Source organism: Eptesicus fuscus, chromosome 1 (assembly GCF_027574615.1).
Source record: "Eptesicus fuscus isolate TK198812 chromosome 1, DD_ASM_mEF_20220401, whole genome shotgun sequence".
In the NCBI taxonomy this organism is placed as follows: Eukaryota; Metazoa; Chordata; class Mammalia; order Chiroptera; family Vespertilionidae; genus Eptesicus; species Eptesicus fuscus.
The window spans coordinates 27,813,807-27,833,267 of record NC_072473.1 but is presented as its reverse complement, the minus strand read 5'-3'; the positions used below and the strand labels follow the sequence as shown (position 1 = coordinate 27,833,267).

Below are 19,461 nucleotides of genomic sequence, written 5' to 3'. Positions count from 1 at the left end.
TATTTGGCTAAACATTTTAATAAAATAGAATATCACATAGTCTCCAAATCATTTTGAATGCACATCCATTAGCAAACATTTTTTACATACTGCCCACTGTCTATGCATTCCTTTACAAATGAAATGCGTGTACTTCTGAACTAAAATATATAAAAATAAGATTTTTTAAAAGGTTAGATAAAATTGATAAAATTAGTAATATTTCTTTCATTTGTCCAAGAGATTATCTTATACTTTTTTTTCTTAAATTTATATTTATTATTGAAAGTATAACAGATATCCCCCTTTTTTCCTATTGAACCCCTCTACCCCAAACCCGCCTCCCTTCCAGGCCTTCAGCACAATATTGTCTGAGTCCATTTGTTATCCTATATAATAAAGATGGAATATGCAAATTGACTGTCACTCCAACACACAAGATGGCTGCCCCCATGTGGTCAAATATGGCTACCCCCCACGTGGACACAAGATGGCCACCACAAGATGGCCAGCAGGGAAGGGCAGTTGTGGGCAATCAGGCCTGCTGGGGAAGGCAGTTAGGGGCTACCAGGCCTGCAGGGAAGGGTAGTTGAGAGGGACAAGGCCTGCAAGGGAGGGCAGTTGGGGGGGACCAGGCCAGCAGGGGAGGGTAGTTTCGGGTGACCAGGCTGGCAAGGGAGGGCAGTTAGTGGGGACTGGGCCAGCAGGGGAGAGCAGTTAGGGGCAATCAGGCTGGCAGGGGAGGGCAGTTAGGGGCAACCAGGCTGGCAAGGGAGGGCAGTTGGGGGGGACCAGGCCTGCAGGGGAGGACAGTTAGGGGCAATCGGGCTGGCAGGGGAGCAGTTAGGCATTGATCAGGCTGGCAGGGGAGTGGTTAGGGTGTGATCAGGCTGGCAGGAAGAAGCAGTTAGAGGCAATCAGGCAGGCAGGCAGGCGAGCAGTTGGGAGCCAGCAGTCCTGGATATTGAGAGGGATATTGGACTGCCGTTTAGGCCTGATCCCACTAGGATTGGGCCTAAATGAGCAATCTGACATCCTTCAAGGGGTCCCAGATTGGAGAGGATGCAGGCTGGGCTGAAGGACACACACACACATACACACACACACACACACACACACACACACACACACACCCGTGCATGAATTTCGTGCACCAGACCTCTAGTATATAAATATAAGTTCTTTGGTTTATTTCTTCCCACCCACCCACCCATGCCTTCCCTCTGAGATTCCAGCATCTGTTCTATGCTTCTATGTCTCTGGATCTATTTTGTTCATCAGTTTATTTTGTTCATTAGATTCCACATATGAGTGAGATCATGTGATACTTGTCTTTCTCTGACTGGCTTATTTCACTTAGCATAATACTCTCCAGGTCCTTCCATGCAGTTTCAAAGGGTAATAGATCTTTATTTTTTATAGCTGCATAGTATTCCATGGTGTAAATGTACCACAGCTTTTTCAGCCACTCGTCTACTGATGAGCACTTGGGCTATTTCTAGATCTTAGCTATTGTAAATTGTGCTGCTATGAACATAGGGGTGCATACAGTCTTTCTGGTAGGTGTTTCGGGTTTCTTAGGATATATTCCTAGAAGTGGGATCACTGGGTAAATGGGAGTTCCCTATTTAATATTTTTGAGGAAACTCCATACTGTTCTCCACAGTGGCTGCTCCAGTCTGCATCACCACCAGCAATGTATTAGGGTTCCCTTTACTTCACATCCTCACCAACACTTGTCATTTGTTGATTTGTTGATGGTAGCCATTCTGACAGGTGTGAGGTGACATTGTTGTTTTAATTTATATCTCTCTGATGATTAATGACTTTGAACATTTTTCATATGTCTCTTGGCCATCTGTATATTCACTTGGGAGACGTGTCTATTTAGATCCTTTGACCATTTTTTAAATTGAATTATTTGTGTTCCTTTTGTTAATTTGTATGAGTTCCTTATATATTTTAAAAATTAACTGCTTATCACATGCATCATTGACAAATATGTTCTCCCATACAGTGGGCTCCCTTTACTTTTATTGATGGTTTCTTTTGCTGTGCAGAAGCTTTTTATTTTGATATAGTCCCATTTGTTTATTTTTTTCCTTAGTTTCCTTTGCCCTAGGAGATGTATTCTTAAATATATTGCTACTGGAGATGTCTGAGATTTTGCTGCCTATGTTTTTTTCTAAGATTTTTATGGTTTCAGGATTTACATTTAAGCCTTTTATCCATTCTGAGTTTATTCTTGTGTATGGTGTAAGTTGGTGGTCTAGTTTCATTTTTTTCCATGTATCTGTCCAATTTTCCCAACACCATTTATTGAAAAGACTGTCTTTACTCCATTGTATGCTCTGGCTGTACTATTTTTGCTTACCTGCCTACCATCCCCCATATTTTAGCATTTTCCAGAATGTCATATAGTTGGAATCATATAGTATGTAGCCTTTTCAGATTAGCTTCTTTCATCTCATAATATGCACTTAAGTTTCCTCCATAGATCCTTTCTTTTTAGCACTGAATAATATCATATTCCATTATCTGATATACCATAGTTCATTCATCCACCACCTACTGAAGGACATCTTGGTTGCTTCCAAGTTTTAGCAATTATGAATAAACCTTCTATAAACATCCATATGCAAGTTTTAGTATAGATATAAATATTTGGCTCATTTGGGTAAATAACAAGGAGTGTGACTGCTGGATTTAATGGTATGAATATGTTTAGTGTTTTAAGAAACCACCCTAAAGTTTGCCAAAGAGGCTGTACCATTTTGCATTCCCACTAGCAATGAATAAGGGTTCCTATTGCTCTACATCCTCTGCAGCATTTGGTACTGTCACTGCTTTGTAGTGGATCCCAACTCACTTTTAAGTACAGTTCAGTCAGACATCTTTTATTTAAAAAGAACTCTTACACAAATGAAATCAAATGTAAAATGAAAAGTAAAATCTGACAGAGAGCTGGATCAATATTAAACATAGAAACTTGGGTTTATAGGGCTTTTATGAAATCCCTTGAAACTATTCACAGCAAAACTACAACTTTGGACCAGGAAAGAGAGAAGTCTCAGAGAAGAGCCACTTACTACTTGTATTGAGATGTGTTTAAAGCACACTAGGAACAAGTTTGCAATTTTCTCATTAAAATCAGAAGCCAGAACTGGAACTAGGTTGCATAAAATATGAAAGGTGAGGAAAAATAAATGCAAGCAGAATACCTAACAGCTCTATGGATTGCACGTATTTGGTAACCCTGCTTCTATTTGAAAGCAAACAAAGCTTTTATTAAAGCCTTTTTCTTTACTAGAAGAATCCCAATCCTCCAACAATTCATTCAGATTCTTAACTCTTCTTTTATACCTAAAAAGTCCAATCAGGACATTTCTGTGTTTTCATCAGGTAAATCCATGTCTGATCAACAGTTGGATCCATTAGATCTATGCTGGTTAGCAGTAATAATATGTCAGTATGGAATCTTGAGAAAGTTATGGGAAAATAAATATTTGACTTGCTTAACTGAAGGATATAGGAGATATTAACTTGGAGAAACAGGGCTCTCTCTAAATTGCATCTTTCCTGTCTTTAAAGTGATAGGGCTCCACAAAGAGAAGCTCATGTAGAATATCAAAACATATTTCTTTTTCTTCTTTTCTCTCTTGTGTCTGTTGGAGCAGAGTCTCTGACTTCAGATTTCCTGAGTGTTTTAGTTTACCTTTTAAAAATGCTTCTCTGAATTCTGGAAAGACAGGCATGTACAGAGTGACAGATCTGCCAATGTTTGCTTACAGAATAATGAACTTTCCCTCTTAAAACCCCACTATGTTCTTAGGGTAGAGAGTTATATATATATATATTTATGGACAGAGAGAGAGATTTGACTCCTTACCCTAAGAACATAGTGGGGTTTTAAGTGGGAAAGTTCATTATATATATATATATATATATATATATATATATATATATATGTAGTGTAAGTTGGTGGTCTAGTTTCATTTTCATATATATTTCCCTCCTGGCTCTGGCACAGCGTGGAGTGGGTGGGTGAAGGGGAGTAACCATTACTAAACCCTTTTATGACCTTCTCCATAACAAAGGTCTACTCTCCAGGGTAAAATACTTCACCAGAGCATAATTCTGAAATCTTATCCTGGATGGGAAGGGGAATTTCTCCGCAATCATCCCCTACAGCTCTCAGCTTTCCTAGCCTCTCACCTAAAGGGGTGAGAGAGGTATAATCATCAGAGCACAGGGCTTTAAGGAAATATATTAGGAATCTTGCAGTCTAGGAAAGGAGTAGCACAAAAGAAGGAAAATATGCCACTGGAGGGACCAAAACATTTGTAAAGGCCACAGAAGTGAGACACAGACCCTATAAAAGACTGAAACTTAATCAGAAGGTTGTAGAATGATTCTTGTCCCTCATATCCTACAGCCAAACCAGCAAAGCTCCAATCTATATAACAATGGGTAAGAGCTGGAAAAGATGCAAAACACAAGACTCTCCTGGCCAGTGTGGCTCATTGGTTGAGCACTGACTCATGAACTAAGAGGTTCCCTGTGCAATTCCCGGTCAGGACACATACCCTGGTTGCAGGCTCGATCCCCAGTATGGGACATGCAGGAGGTAGCGGATCAATTTTTCTTTCTCATTGATGTTTCTTTATCTCTATCCCTCTCCCTTCCTCTCTCTCTAATATAAATACAAACATATTTAAAAAAAGAAAAGAAACATACTGTCTGAGAAGTAGTGCATAGAGACACCCCAAAGCCAAGATTGGAAATCAAAATGAGGACATGAGAGGAATTTGAAGATTCTAGTACCTATAGCTAAAATAAACATTTAACACAGCCCACCTCTTATTCAGGTTAACATAAATCCTCACACTTAAAGACTATTTACCTTAATTTTATTACTCAATACAGCTACTTTTCAACAACAAATAAAGTACAAAACTTACCAGAAGGCAAGAAATAAACAGTCTGAAGAGACAAAGCAAACATCAAAACTATACTCAGATATGAGACAGATGTGGAATATCAGAAAAATAATTTAATATAACCATGAGTAATATGTCTTTAATGGGAAAAGTATATAACATAAAAGAAAATTTGTATATTGTAAGCAGAGATATAGAAACTCTAAGAAATAATCTAAAATAAATTCTAGGGGGAAAGAAAAACAGAAGTGAAAAGTGCCTTTTCTGGCTTATTAGTAGATGCAACACATCTGAAGAAAAACTTGAAGATAGGTCAATAGAAACTTTCCCAAGTGAAATGCAAAGAAAATAAAGAAAAAGCAGAACATAATAGCTAAGAACTGTGGAACAATATCAAGAGATGTAACATATATGTAATTAGAATACCAGAAGAAGAATCAAATAGAGGAAACATTTGAAGTAATAATTGTGAAGAACTTTCCAAATTAATAACAGATACATCACAGATTCAGGAATATCAGAGAACACTAATCAATGTCAATTTTGAAAAAAACTATATCTAGAAATAGTATATTCAATCTGCACATAAACAAAGGCAATGAAAAAATATGGAAGGAAGTCAGAAAAACAAAATACCTTATTTATAGAGAAATAATGAGAAGAAATACAGTGTGAACTTCTTGTTGGAAAACATTAGCAATAAGAGACTGGTATAAATTATTGAACTGTTGGAAAAAACTCCCTCCAACCTAGAATTCCACATGCAGTGAAGAAACCATCAACAAGACAATGAGAGAGCCCACTGCATGGGAGAACATATTTGCCAATCTTATATCCGATAAGGGTTTAATCTCCAAATTTATAGGGAACTCATACAACTTAACAAAAGGAAGATAAATAATCCAACAAAAAAAATGGGCAAAGGACCTAAATAGACCCCTTACGAAAGAGGACATACAGAAGGCCAAGAGACATATGAAAACATGCTCAAAGTCACTAATCATCCGAGAGATGCAAATCAAAACGACAATGAGGTACCATCTCACACCTGTTAGAATGGCTATCATCAACAAATCAACAAACGACAAGTGCTAGAGAGGATGTGGAGAAAAAGGAACCCTCTTGCACTGCTGGTGGGAATGCAGACTGGTACAACCACTGTGGAAAACAGTATGGAGTTTCCTCAAAAATTAAAAATGGATCTCCCATTCCACCCAGTAATCCCACTTCTAGGAATATATCCCAAGAAAACAGAAACACCAATCAGAAAGGATAGATGCACCCTTATGTTCATAGCAGCACAATTTACAATACCTAACATTTGGAAACAGCCTAAATGCCCATCAGCATATGACTGGATCAGAAAACTATGGTACATCTACACAATGGAATACTACACTGCTGTAAAAAGGAAGGAACTCTTACCATTTGCAACAGCATGGATGGAACTGGTGAGCATTATGCTAATTGAAATAAGTGAGTCAGAGAAAGATAAATATCACATGATCTCACATATGTGGAATATAATAAACAACATAAACTGATGAACTAAAATAGATTCAGAGACATAGAAGCATAGAACAAACCATCCACCCTCAGGGGGAAGGGGGAAGGGTGGTGGGGGGGAGAAGAGATTAACCAAAGGACTTGTATGCATGCATATAAGCATAACTCATGGACACAGTCAGTAAGGGGGTGTGAGGGTATGTGCCAGGGGTGGGTGGGAGTGAGTGGGGAGAGGTCAATGGGGGGAAAAGGATTCATATGTAATACTTTAAATAATAAAGATTTTTTTTAAAGTGAAGGAGAATTAAAGACTTTCTAAGGGAAAAAAATGAGAAATAATTGCCAGTAAATCTGCCCTACCAGTAAGATCTTTAGATATAATAAGTAACATACAATATATGTAATATACATGTAACAGAAGTTTTAATTTTCATTGAGAAAAAAAGAATCTGATAAGAAATAATTGAAGATAAAATATTTTCTTTTTCTTATTATTAATCAACCTAAAATATAATTGTTTCTTTAAAATATTAATAGCAACAATGTATTGGGTGATTAAAGCATACAGGTAAGTAAAATAAATAAATATAAGGTCACAAGGAATTGAGAATATTCTGTTATGACACTTAGATACATGTGAAACAGTACAATGTTATCTGAAATGAACTAAGCTTAATTAAAAAAATATTTTAAACCTAGGATAAGCACTGAGAGTTTTGAAAAAGAAGTATAAATAATATGCTAAGAGAAAATATAAAAAGGAATCAATAAAATGCTTAATTAAATCAGAGAAGGCAGAAAATAATAAGAAAAAAGAAACAGTAGAAACTTAAATAGAAATCAGTGACATAGATGGTAGATATTAATCCAACTATATAAAGAATACTTTACATGTGAGTGGTCTGAACATGCCAACTAAAAACAGGATTGTCAGAGTGTATAGAAAAACTAGACCAACTATATGTCTATAAGAAATTCAATTTAAAGACTCAAAGAAGTTAAATATAAAGAGATAAAGGTACTATTATAACATTAATCAAAAGAAATCTGGAGTAGTATATTAATGTCAGATAAGCAAACTTCAGAATAAGAAACATTATCAGGAATAAAATTTATATAATGATAAAGGAGTCAATTCATCAATGAGACATAACTATCATTAATGTGTATGTACCTAACTACAGAGCATCAAAATTCATGAGGAAAAAACTGATAGAAAGGAAAGGACAAATGGAGAAATTTACTATTATTCTTGGAGACTTCAATATGCTTCTGTCAGTAATTTATAGATCATTCAGGCAGAATATTATTAAGGATATAGATAACCTGAACAACACTATTAATCAACTTTTTCTGATTGTCAGTTATGGAACACTCCATCCTAAAACAGCAGAATATACATTCTTTTCAAGTTTACATGGGAGTCACCAAGATAGACTATATTCTGGGTCACAAAACACATCTTATAAATTTAAAATAATAGAAATCATACAAAATCTGTTTTTAGATCATAATGAAATTATATTAGAAATAAAGAACAGAAAGATAGCTGAAAAATCACAAAATATTTAAAAATTAAACAATGTACTTCTAATTAAACCATGAGTCAAATAAGAAATGTTAAGAGAAATTTTAAAGTATCATGAATTAGCTACAGCTAAAACAATACATAGAGAAATTTATAACATAAAATGCATATAAGAACAGAAGAAAGATCTAAAATCAATAATGCAAGTTTCACCTTAGGAAACAAAAGAAAGAAGAGAAAATTAAATTTTAATCAAGGAGAAGAAATGAAATAAATATTAGAGCAGAAATCAACAAAATTGAAAATGAGAAAAAACAATGAAATTAAAATGCTGATTCGTTAAAAAGTTGAAAAATATGGTAAGAAACATCAGACAAATCTCAATTGAGGGACATTATAAAAATTCTTAACAAGTAAGTACTCCTAAAAACTATCAAAGTTGTTAAAAACAGGAAGGCAGGGGAGGGTGGGGGTAAGGAAGAGAGATCAACCAAAGGACTTGTATGCATGCATATAAGCCTAACCAATGGACACAGACACCAGGGGGTGAGGGCATGAGCCAGGGGCATGGGGAAGTGGGGGATAAGTACACATATGTAATATCTTAATCAATAAAGAAAAATAATCACATAAAAATAGAAACTACCACAGCTAGTGAAGAGTCTAAGGTGACATGGTGACTAAATCTAACATGGTAGCCCAACTGGAAACCAGGAACTATTCAAAGAACATTAGTTAAAAACTAAGGAAATCTGGAAAAAAGTATGGCTTGTAGATAATAATGCATCAATATTGGTTCATTAATTGTGACAAATATACCACACTAATGGAAGATATTAACAATAGAGTGAAGTGTATATAGTACAAATATATGGAATATCTCTGTACTAGCCTCACAACTTTTCTGTAGATATAAAACTCTTATAAAATAAAAATACTAAAGAAATACAAGACTTAAAAAAGTACCTATTACTGGAAGTCTACTTGTTACACTTATAGAAAATGTTTTCATTTCAGCTTTTGACTTAATATATATCATGGCCATTGACAATCGTGCCTATTGTGTTATTAAAAAGGCCTGCATTATTATAACTTAGAATTTTACTCATTTTAAAGTACTTTTGCTTTGCTTGTTTCTATCTTTATGTTGAAAGTATTACAGATGTCCCTTTGTTTCTGTGTGGGGTTTTGCCATTGACTCCCTCGACCCCTTATCCGCCCCTCCCAGGCCATCACCACTCTATTGTCTGTATCCATGGGTTATGCATTATGCATATAAGTTTCCCAGTTGATCACTCCCCTCCCACTGCCTCATCCCCACCTTCCCTCTAAAATTTATCAGTCTATTCCATGCTTCTATGTCTCTAGTTATATTTTATTCATCAGTTTATTTTGTTCATTAGATTCCACATAAGAGTGAGATCATGTGATACTTATCTTTCTCTGACTGGCTTAATTTGCTTAGCAAAATAATCTCCAGGTACCTCCATGCTGTCTCAAAGGGTAATAGATCCTTCCTTTTTACAGTTGCATAGTATTCCATTTTATAAATATACCACAGCTTTTTTATCCACTCATCTACTGATGGGCACTTAGGCTGTTTCCAAATCTTATCTATGGTAAATTGTGCTGCTGTGAACATAGGGGTGCATATATTATTTCTGATTGGTGTTTCTGGTTTCTTCAGATATATTCCTAGAAGTGGAATTACTGGGTCAAATGGGAGTTCCATTTTTAATTTTTTTAGGAAACTCCATACTATTTTCCATAGTGGATGCACCAGTCTGCGTTTCCACCAGCACTGTACTAGGGTTCCTTTTTCTCCACATCCTCGCCAACCCTTGTCCTTTGTTGATGATAGACATTCTGACAGGTGTGAGGTTATATCTCGTCATTTTAATTTGCATCTCTCAGATGATTGGTGACTTTGAGAATTTTTTCATATGTCTCTTGGCCTGCTGAATGTCCACTTTGGAGAAGTGTCTCTTTCGGTCCTTTGCCTATTTTTAAATTGAATTGTTTGTCTTCCTTTTGTTAAGTTGTATGAGTTCCCTATATATTTTGGAGATTAACCCCTTATCAGATGTATCATTGACAAATATGTTCTCCCATGCAGTGGACTCTCTTTTCACTTTGTTGATGGTTTCTTTTGCTGTTCAGAAGCTGTGCATAATCCTCTTCTGAGGCACCTCAAGTCTGCATCTCCTTCCCTACACCTAAGTCTCAGGTGAGTAGCTGCAAATAGAAACTCCTGTGCTCTGGGTTTAAAAAACAAAACAAAAAAGAAACTTTGGCTTTCTTTCTGACTCTGGTCTGCTAGCTCCGGACTCCACTGCCACAGCCAGCAGCCCTACCACCTTTCACAGCTGGATATTACTTGGGCAGCAGGTCTAGGCTCTGGTGCTCTGGTGCTCTGGGCTGTGGAGCCCAGCCTGGGTTTCAGGCCTCTATATTCTGAGGGAAAAGACCCTCCCCTAGTCCAGTGCTCTATCCTCTGTCTTGGCCCCCACAAGCTTATCACCCCTGTGAGCTGGGTCAGCTCCTCTTGCAACATTGCCCTTTCTACCATTTTCCAGGAGTTTTCTATCCTTCCTTGATATATGTCTCCTCCTCAGCTGCACCTCAGTTGGTAATTCCAGGTGAATGTTATCCAATTTAGTGGTATTTCTACTCTGGCCCTAGGTGCAAGAAAGGGCTGCCTCCTCAGCCATAATTTTTTTCTACTTTTTCAAAGTAATTTTGCTTCAAAATAAGGTATGGTATAGATGCAAATTCTAAATGAAATAAAGAAGCAAGCTTTAAATTTTTAGATGACATTAATTCTACATAATCAACACATAATTTCTCTCTAAAAGCCCCCAAACATGTAGGAAACAGAAGAATGAAATATATTTTATGTTAATAATATAGTACACGACAGTTGACAAAAAGAACCAAATAAAGACATAAAACCTGAATCTACCTTGCTCTCATATCCCAGTCTCAACAAAGGAATCCAAGTAATAAACAAAATAAATCTAAAGAGCTATAAAATGATTCCAAGGCAAGATGGATGAGGTGATGAAATTGCTTCACAGCATAATCTCTCAAAGAGCATACGAAAACCACCTCATTGGACCTTGTGCTTGAGACTAAGCTTTGCCCGTGCTTCACAATAAGCTACTTGGCATTTAATCACTGTGATCAACAGCACTTTTTGAGCTGACCTTAAAGATCAAGAACTAAAATGCAAAGACAAGTTTATAATAGGAAAATAGGTATAGTATAGAAATATTCAACCTTTTAACTTAGTTGTTTCTCATATTTCTCATGACCCAGGGAAAGAATAACCAACTAATTCTCAAAAGCAATACTTAGTACAACAATTTTATATCTCAACACTCTTGCTACCTCAGGACAATATTTTTCAGACAAATATGCATTCAAGTTTTAATTATACGCTTAGTCATATATTTGCTTTTGGTGTGTTGTCATTTTTTTTTGTTGTTGTTAATTTTATTTTTTCCATCACCTTTTATCCCTCTGTGCCCTCTACCTCCTCCACCATTCCCCTCCATTCTTTCAATCACCGCGCTGTTGTCCATATCCATATTTAATTTTTTAAATAAAGAAAAGTTCCAGAGACAACCAAGATGGTGGAATAGGTAAACACCTGAACTTGCTGCCTTGCACAACCATATCAAAACTACAACTAAAAGACAAAACGAATATCATCCAGAACCACAGGAAGGCTGGCTGAGTGGAAATTCTACAACCAGAAGGAAAGAGAAAAGTGCATTGAGTCCGGTAGGAGGTGCAGAGGTGTGGAGGTGTGGAGGTGTGGAGGTACAGAGGCACATGCAAAAGGGGCTGGCAACTGGGTACACTGTTGTCTTTTTCAATCGGGAGGGAGATACAAGCTCACAACTGCTCTGAACGCCAGTTCCAGGCGAGACTCTGGGGACCCAGACTCATACGGAGAGAAACTGGACTGTCTGGCATCGGGCTGGAACAGAGAGGGCAGCTTTCTTTCAGAGGTGCTTGCAGCGATCATTGTTCCTGCATGCTGCCACAGGATACAGAGATCCAGGGGCTTCTTTGGGGCAGGGCTGACAGGCAGCCATTGCTGTTTGCTCCACCCTGGTGATTCTCTGAGACCCCACCCCACCCAATTTACAACCCCATCCAAACTGTGTGCAGAGGCTTTTGCATATGAATGGACTGGTCTTTTGCAATCAAAAACCTAACAAACTGCAGCTGGGTCAGAGAGCCCCAGAACTTCCAAAAGAAGGCCCAAGGCTCCACAGTAGCTTGCATTGCTTCATAGCTGGGCCTCATCTGGGCACCTCCAAATACCAAACAAAGAGGAAGAATCTGCAGATCTCTCTGTAGCTCCTGCTGGGTTGCCTCAGGGAGTGGCTGACTTGACACCTCCTTAGAGATCCAAGAGCCAGTGTACCCAGTGGTCAGAGTGAGACCATCCAGATTACAACTCTTCACATCCATAAGAGACACACTCAGGGGGCAGACTCAGTGAGTGTCAAAGCCCCACTGAAGCAAGTCCTGCCCCATAAGGGTGTCTCCAGCACAGAAGTTCTCCCACTGTAGACACAACTGGTCCTCACAACCAGTTGGCCTGGAGGTCAATTCCTCCCAGTGATACCAACAGCAATCAAGGCATAACTACAACAAGACTGTGCACACAGCACACAAAGGGGTGCACCAAGAGTGCCCACTTCAGTAATTAGGGAGGCTGAGCCACTGGGCCCTATAGGACACCTAGCACACAAAGCCACTCTATCAACACAGGGAAGCAGCAAAAATGCAGAGACAAAGAAACAGGTCACAAATGAAAGAAATAGATGAAAGAAAAATACTGAATATAGAGTTCAAAACCACAGTTATAAGGTTTTCCAAGAATTTTCTAGAAAAGGCCAATAAATTTAGTGAGTCCCTCGAGCATATGAAAAGGACCAACTAGAAATTAAACATACACTTACTGAAATAAAGAATAATATACAGAGATCCAACAGCAGACTAGCGGATCCCAAGAATCAAGTCAAAGATTTGAAATACGAAAAAGGAAAAATCACCCAACTGGAAAAGAAAAAAGAAAAAAGAATCCATAAATATGAAGATAGTGCAAGGAGCCTTTGGGACAACTTCAAGTGTACCAACATTATAGGGGTGCTAGAAGAAGAGAGAGAGCAAGATATTGAAAACCTATTTGAAGAAATAATGACAGAAAACTTCCCCTACCTGGTGAAAGAAATAGACCTACAAGTCCAGGAAGCTCAGAGAACCCCAAACAAAAGGAATCTAAAGAGAACCCACCAAGACACATCATAATCAAAATGCCAAGAGCAAAAGACAAAGAGAGAATCTTAAAAGCAGCAAGAGAAAAAACAGTTACCTACAAGGGAGTACCCATACACTGTCAGCTGGTTTCTCAACAGAAACTATACAGGCCAGAAGAGAGTGGCAAGAAATATTCAAAGCGATGAATAAGAAGAACCTACAACCAAGATTACTCTACCCAGCAAAGCTATCATTTAGAATTGAAGGTCAGATAAAACGCTTCACAGATAAGAGAAAGCTAAAGGAGTTCATCACCACCAAACCAGTATTATATGAAATGCTGAAGGGTATTCTTTAAGAAGAGGAAGAATAAGAAAAAGGTAAAGATAAAAATTATGATCAACAAAATGACAACAAATACATATATATCAACAAGTCAATAAAAAATCTGACAAACAAAATAAATTGGTGAATATAGTAAAATCTGCATAGAAAGGGAGTGAACTGACAATTCTCGGGGGAAAGGGGGTGTGGGGGTGCAGGAAGAGACTGGACAAAAATCAAACACCTATGGACAAGGACAGTGGCGGGGTAAGGGAAGGGGGTGGGATAGGAACCAGGTGGAGGAGAGCGATGGGGGGAAAAAAGAGGAACAACTGTAATAATCTGAACAATAAAGATTTTAAAAAAAATAAAAGTTCTAAATTTGTATAGAAATTACCTGTAATATCTGAAAATATAAACAAATATATAAAATATTATCAAGAACATGTTCAATCTGTAAAATATTAATAAAATAATGTTATCTGAGTTTCTATTCTTTAGGGCTACTCTGAAGATTGATATAGTACATGATTCCAGATGTATTACTAGTTGAGGGAGGGGAGAAAATGGAAAAACAATGTGTACTATATTATTATATTTATTTAATAGTCATAAGCACATTTATACCCATTCAGAATCCTATCTAATAAAAGAGTAATATGCAAATTAACCATCATTCCAACACACAAGATGGTTGCCCCCATTTGGTCAAATATGGCTGCCCCAAGTGGACACAAGATGGCCACCACAAGATGGCCTGCAGGGGAGGGCAGTTGTGGGTGATGAGGCCAGCAGGGGAGGGCAGTTAGGAGTGACCAGGCCTGCAAGGGAGGGCAGTTGGGGGAGACCAGGCCTGCAGGGGAGGGCAGTTGGAGGGACCCAGGCCTGCAGGGGAGGGCAGTTGGGGGGGACCAGGCCTGCAGGGGAGGGCAGTTAGGGGTAATCAGGCCAGCAGAGGAGCAGTTAGGTGTCAATCAGGCTGGAAGGGGAGTGGTTAGGGGGTGATCAGGCTGGCAGGCAGAAGTGGTTAGGGGCAATCAGGCAGGCAGGCAAGCAAGTGGTTGGGAGCCAGCACTCCTGGATTGTTAGAGGATGTTCAACTGCTGGGCATCCCTCTAGGGGTCCCGGATTGGAGAGGGTTCAGGCTGGGCTGAAGGACACCCCCAGCCCCGTGCATGAATTTTATGCACCAGGCCTCTAGTAAACTTTTAATAAGGTTGTTTGTTGGTGGGGTTGAAGGAGGGGTTTGAAGATAAGTCAAAAGAGAATTTTGTTATGACTGTATGTTTGAAATGCTTACTGATAAGAATTTTAATTGATTACTAACAAATCACTTGCAAAACACTCTACCCCTCACTGATGCTCTAGTCATTGTGAATACCTGGATGGAAAAACTGGTGTCAATGTGAATCCTGTTCTGGCACAAAGTATGAGATCTTGGACAAATCACCACCGCCCTGTGCTCCAGGCTCCCCATCTATAATATGACAAATTTTAAGGTTGTTTCCTACTTTACTGTTTCAATTATTTATCAAATGATTAGAATTAGAATTCAGGTATATATCTACCCAGTGGGCCTATTCAGTATTTACAACTCTGTTTCAAGGGATATGGACAAAACTACCTTTAAAATGTGTCTATATGAATCTCTACCTTGTAGAAAGTAAATATTTTGAAACAGAAGATTTCAAAGCATTTAAGTCTGGCTGGAGAAGAATCCTCTGATGGGAAAATGTGTATGTTTTATCTGACTGTCCAGCAGTTGTTCTAGACACATGCATTGTATTACAGCTTCCCTAACTGAAATCTAGCCTGGAATTCAGACTCAATCTCTATGACAGTTGCAGTTTGGTAAGTACACACAGATGGATTACTTCCTTAATCAATTTAGGAATCTTAATCAAGGAAGTAATTAATTAAAAATATGAGCCAAGGACTCTGAATGAGAGCTGAAGGTGGCCACTCACCCCAGAAGAGAGGGCATGCTATAGATAGCCACAGCCCACTGTGAGGCCTGAGAAGCTCAGGGCAGAGATGACCATATGTTACAGGCTCTGACTTTCTGCTAGGGGGTTTCATGGAGGTGAGTGCCTTGGTCTGAATAGTGTGGCCTCAGGTAAGCAGAGGGAGTACTCCTAGTTCTTATAGGTGTCCAGGTGACTGTGAGTAAGGATTAAGGCAATTACCCACCCCCCACCCCAAAAAAAGAGAAAGAGTAATACCCCTGCTGTCATCCTTGGAAGGCCTTGCAGAGGTGGACAAAGTGGTTCCCTGAGTTCCACCTCAGTAGTCTCAGACCTCAGTTTTGTGGAGGCCTGGTCTGAGGGCATGGCCTCAAGTCAGAAAAGGTAAGATTCCAAGGCCCTGTAGTTATCCAGGTGAGGATTTAATTGAGGAATTATGGGAACACTCATCTAAGAATGGAGTGACTTCATAGAACACCATCCCTGCTATCCCTAAGAAGCCCCAGAATAGCTTTGAGACTAAGGTGCAGTCTGACTTTCACTTTGGGTGATTCAGAGAGGTGAAGCTGACCTAAGGGGGCATGGCCTCAGGTTAACAGAGGATAAGTGACCTGGGGTGTTCCAGGGATTAAGATTAGGGCACTGAGTGAGAACTGAGGGGAATACACAACCCAGGACCAAAGGGGTTGCATCTCTGCTATTAGACCTGGACAGCTCTGGGTAAATATGTTAACTCAGCCATTCTCTGACTTCCTACTCAGGGTTCTCATAGAAGTGATTTTAAGTCTTTGTGGGACAGCCCTAGTTCAGAAGAGGGAAATGTTCCAAACAATGCAAAGAGTCAAGGTAAAGGGTGTCAGTGAAGGCTGAGGCAATGACAGAACTTCGAATAGAAGGGAGCCCATAGACTTCAGCCTATTCTGCATTACTGTTAACCCTGAGAATTTTCAGTCTGAGATGGCTGGCTGTGCCAGGAGGAGCCTCTTCACCTTTTCCTTCAGATTATTATGAAACAGGTGGTACAGGACAGGAAAGTTGTGAGTCCCTAAGCACAGCCCCTAGGAGAAGACCTGTTGGGTAGCCTCCATCAGAGCTGTTATGGTTAAGTTTACTAGCTGAGAACAGCAATATCTTCTCTCTCTTCCTTAGGTTGTGGGTCCTCTTTGTCCACCCTCCTGCTGAAACTCCTGTCTGCTTCCACCCATACAAGTCATCATGACTAATGAAAAGGTGAGACCATGCTTCCCACATGAGCAACACTTTTCAGACCCACAGTGAGACTCAGGGCTTGGAAGCTGCACAGGTTCTAGAGACTGAGAATGAGGCTTTCTCTTCCTGCTCTTCTCTGATCCCTGCACTATAGAGGGGATTTCCATTCCTGGGGCACCCAGTACTCCCCAGGGTTCTCAGAGTGCCTACTCCTCTTTTTCTGTCACAAGAGCCACGTCATCAAGCAAATCAGATGAGGTCTCCATCAGCCAAGAAGAGACAGAAAATTCAAGCACTTCACAATCCCTGCTAGACATTGAAAGCTTGCCCTTAGGGCCTCTAGATGAAAAGGTGAAATTATTAGTCAATTTCTTACTGCACAAGTATCAAATGAATAAGCCCATCACTAATGGAGACATTGATGCTGTTATCAACAAGTACAGGGATGACTTCCCTGAGATCCTCAGGAAAGCCTCTGAGCACATGGAGCTGGTCTTTGGGGTTAATGTGGAGGAAAATGGACCCCACAAGCCACAGCTATGCCCGTGTTATCAAATCAGGCCTCACCTATGAACAAGGCTGAGTAGTGATGAGGGCGTGCCTAATATCATCATCCTGATAATTATCCTGAGTTTGATCTTTATGAAGGGCTACCACACCACTGAGGAGATCTGGGAAGTGCTGAATATGATGGACTTATCTTCTGGGATGTTGTATGTCATCTTTGGGAAACCCAAAAGGCTCATCACCAGATTTGATGAAGGAAAAATACCTGGATTACTGAGAGGTGCCCAACAGTGATCCTCCATGTTATGAATTCCTGTAGAACCCAAGAACCCATGCTGAAGCCAGCCCAGATGAAATAGCTGGAATTTTTGGTCAAGACCCATGGGACCAACTCCAGATGCTTTCCATCCCAGTATGGTGTGGCTTTGAGAGACAAAGAGAGAGTCCAAACCACAGTTATAGCCAGGGCTTCCAAGGCCAATGAAAGTTCCAGCTTCTCCCACTCTGAGTAAATGATGACTGAGGCAGGTTCTTCATTTTAAAGATGGAAATCAACATTTGAAATAGTAGAAAGGTGGAGTGAGATGGAAGGGAAAACAGTGTAAAATATCTGTGTATTCCTATTCTATATGGGTGACTTGGAGATTTATTTATTTAGGTATTTTTCAATGTTTTTTTCAATCCTCACCAGAGGATATTTTTTTTCCATTGATTTTTAGAGAGAGTGGAAGAGAGGTAGGTAGGAGGAAAAAGATCAACTGGTATGTCCCACACACTGACAGGAGCTGGGCATCCAATCTGAAACCCAGGTACTGGCCCTTGACAAGGAATTGAATATGCAACCTTCCAGTGCTCAGGTTGATGCTCTAACCACTGAGAACACTTATCAGGATTCAAATGTTATTTGTTAATAGGAGGTTTAATTAGCTTAAGAATCTAATTTGTGACTAACATTGTCCACACATTGGAACACACTACACTAAACCTAGGGATTAAGGATCAATAAGACCCAGCCCCTATCTCTAGTATTTCAGCATATAGAAGCAGCAATATATAATGACTAGAGGCCCAGTGCACAAAATTCGTGCACAGGTAGGGTCCCTAGACCTGGCCAGTGATCAGGGCTGATCAGGGCCTTCCAGCTCTGGCTGGGGCCTCCCTTTCCTACCTCCTAGCTGCCTGCTGCCAGCCAGGGCCTTCCTTCATTCCACTCCACCCCCTTGGTGGTCAGTCCACATCATAGCAAGTGATTGAATTCCCAGTCTCCCAGTTGAACTCCCAAGGGGATACTTTGCATATTAAGCTTTTATATATATATATAGGTGATGATGGGTATCCTCTAAGACCTAAAGGAGCGATAAAAGTACGTTAGAAAATGGGAGATCCATGTGATAATAGTCAATTGTGAATGCCCTGAGACAAGGCATACTGGGGCCTCAGAAAACTACAAGGCCTTCAGTGGGAGGCAATTTTAAGTTAAGCTGACTAGTGGGGCAGATGAAGCTGACTAGTGGGGCAGATGGGGGTTGTGAGCAAGGGCCATACCTTCTAGTGTATCTCAGGGTTGAAAGTCAATAAACTGGAATGCAAAGAGCACTTAGCATTACTTTGGGACCATGGGTGAACCAGAGAAATCTGCACCTAGGGCAGGAATGGAAGCAGTCCTACAATCTTGTCACAGTGCAATGGAACATATTTCACAAACTCGTTAGTCTCTTCACATTGTCTCCAAGGAGTTTCTGAGAAATAAGGGTAATATTTCTTTAAAGTGCCAGCAGTTACTGGTCTGATACTGTTTGTCTTTTTCTTAGAGAGCCAGAATCTACTCTATTCAAAATATGTTTTTACAAGTTACCTTGGGTATAAAAGTGATCTAACTCTGTAAAATCTAGAGTTTTGGCGGGGATAAAATGAATGAAAATAAGGATGGTTTAGGTAGAAGGGCAGGTGGGGGGAATGGAAGAAGTTTGACTTTACACAAAGTCTAGGAGCTCTAAGTTGCACCCAGCTGAAGAAAACTCCTTCCAAGTCCAAATTAAATAACATATCCTCTAAGATGGAAAGATTTACTTAGGTTTTATTGTTAACCAGCATTTTTAAATGATTTGGTGTACAAGGCTTACTGGGCCTTGAACACTTCATATTCTCTGACATCTCCTAGATAAGTAAATCCCAGATAAGAGATTGGTCCCTACTTACTTGGGATCAAAATAACAATAGCAGTAAC

The 19,461-nt window shown here is 39.4% G+C and overlaps 1 pseudogene; it reads left to right on the top strand.

The window, feature by feature from the left end:
* Positions 1-15,882: 15,882 nt before the first annotated feature.
* Positions 15,883-17,746, top strand: LOC129148885 (melanoma-associated antigen B16-like; annotated as a pseudogene).
* The last annotated feature ends 1,715 nt before the right edge of the window (positions 17,747-19,461 follow it).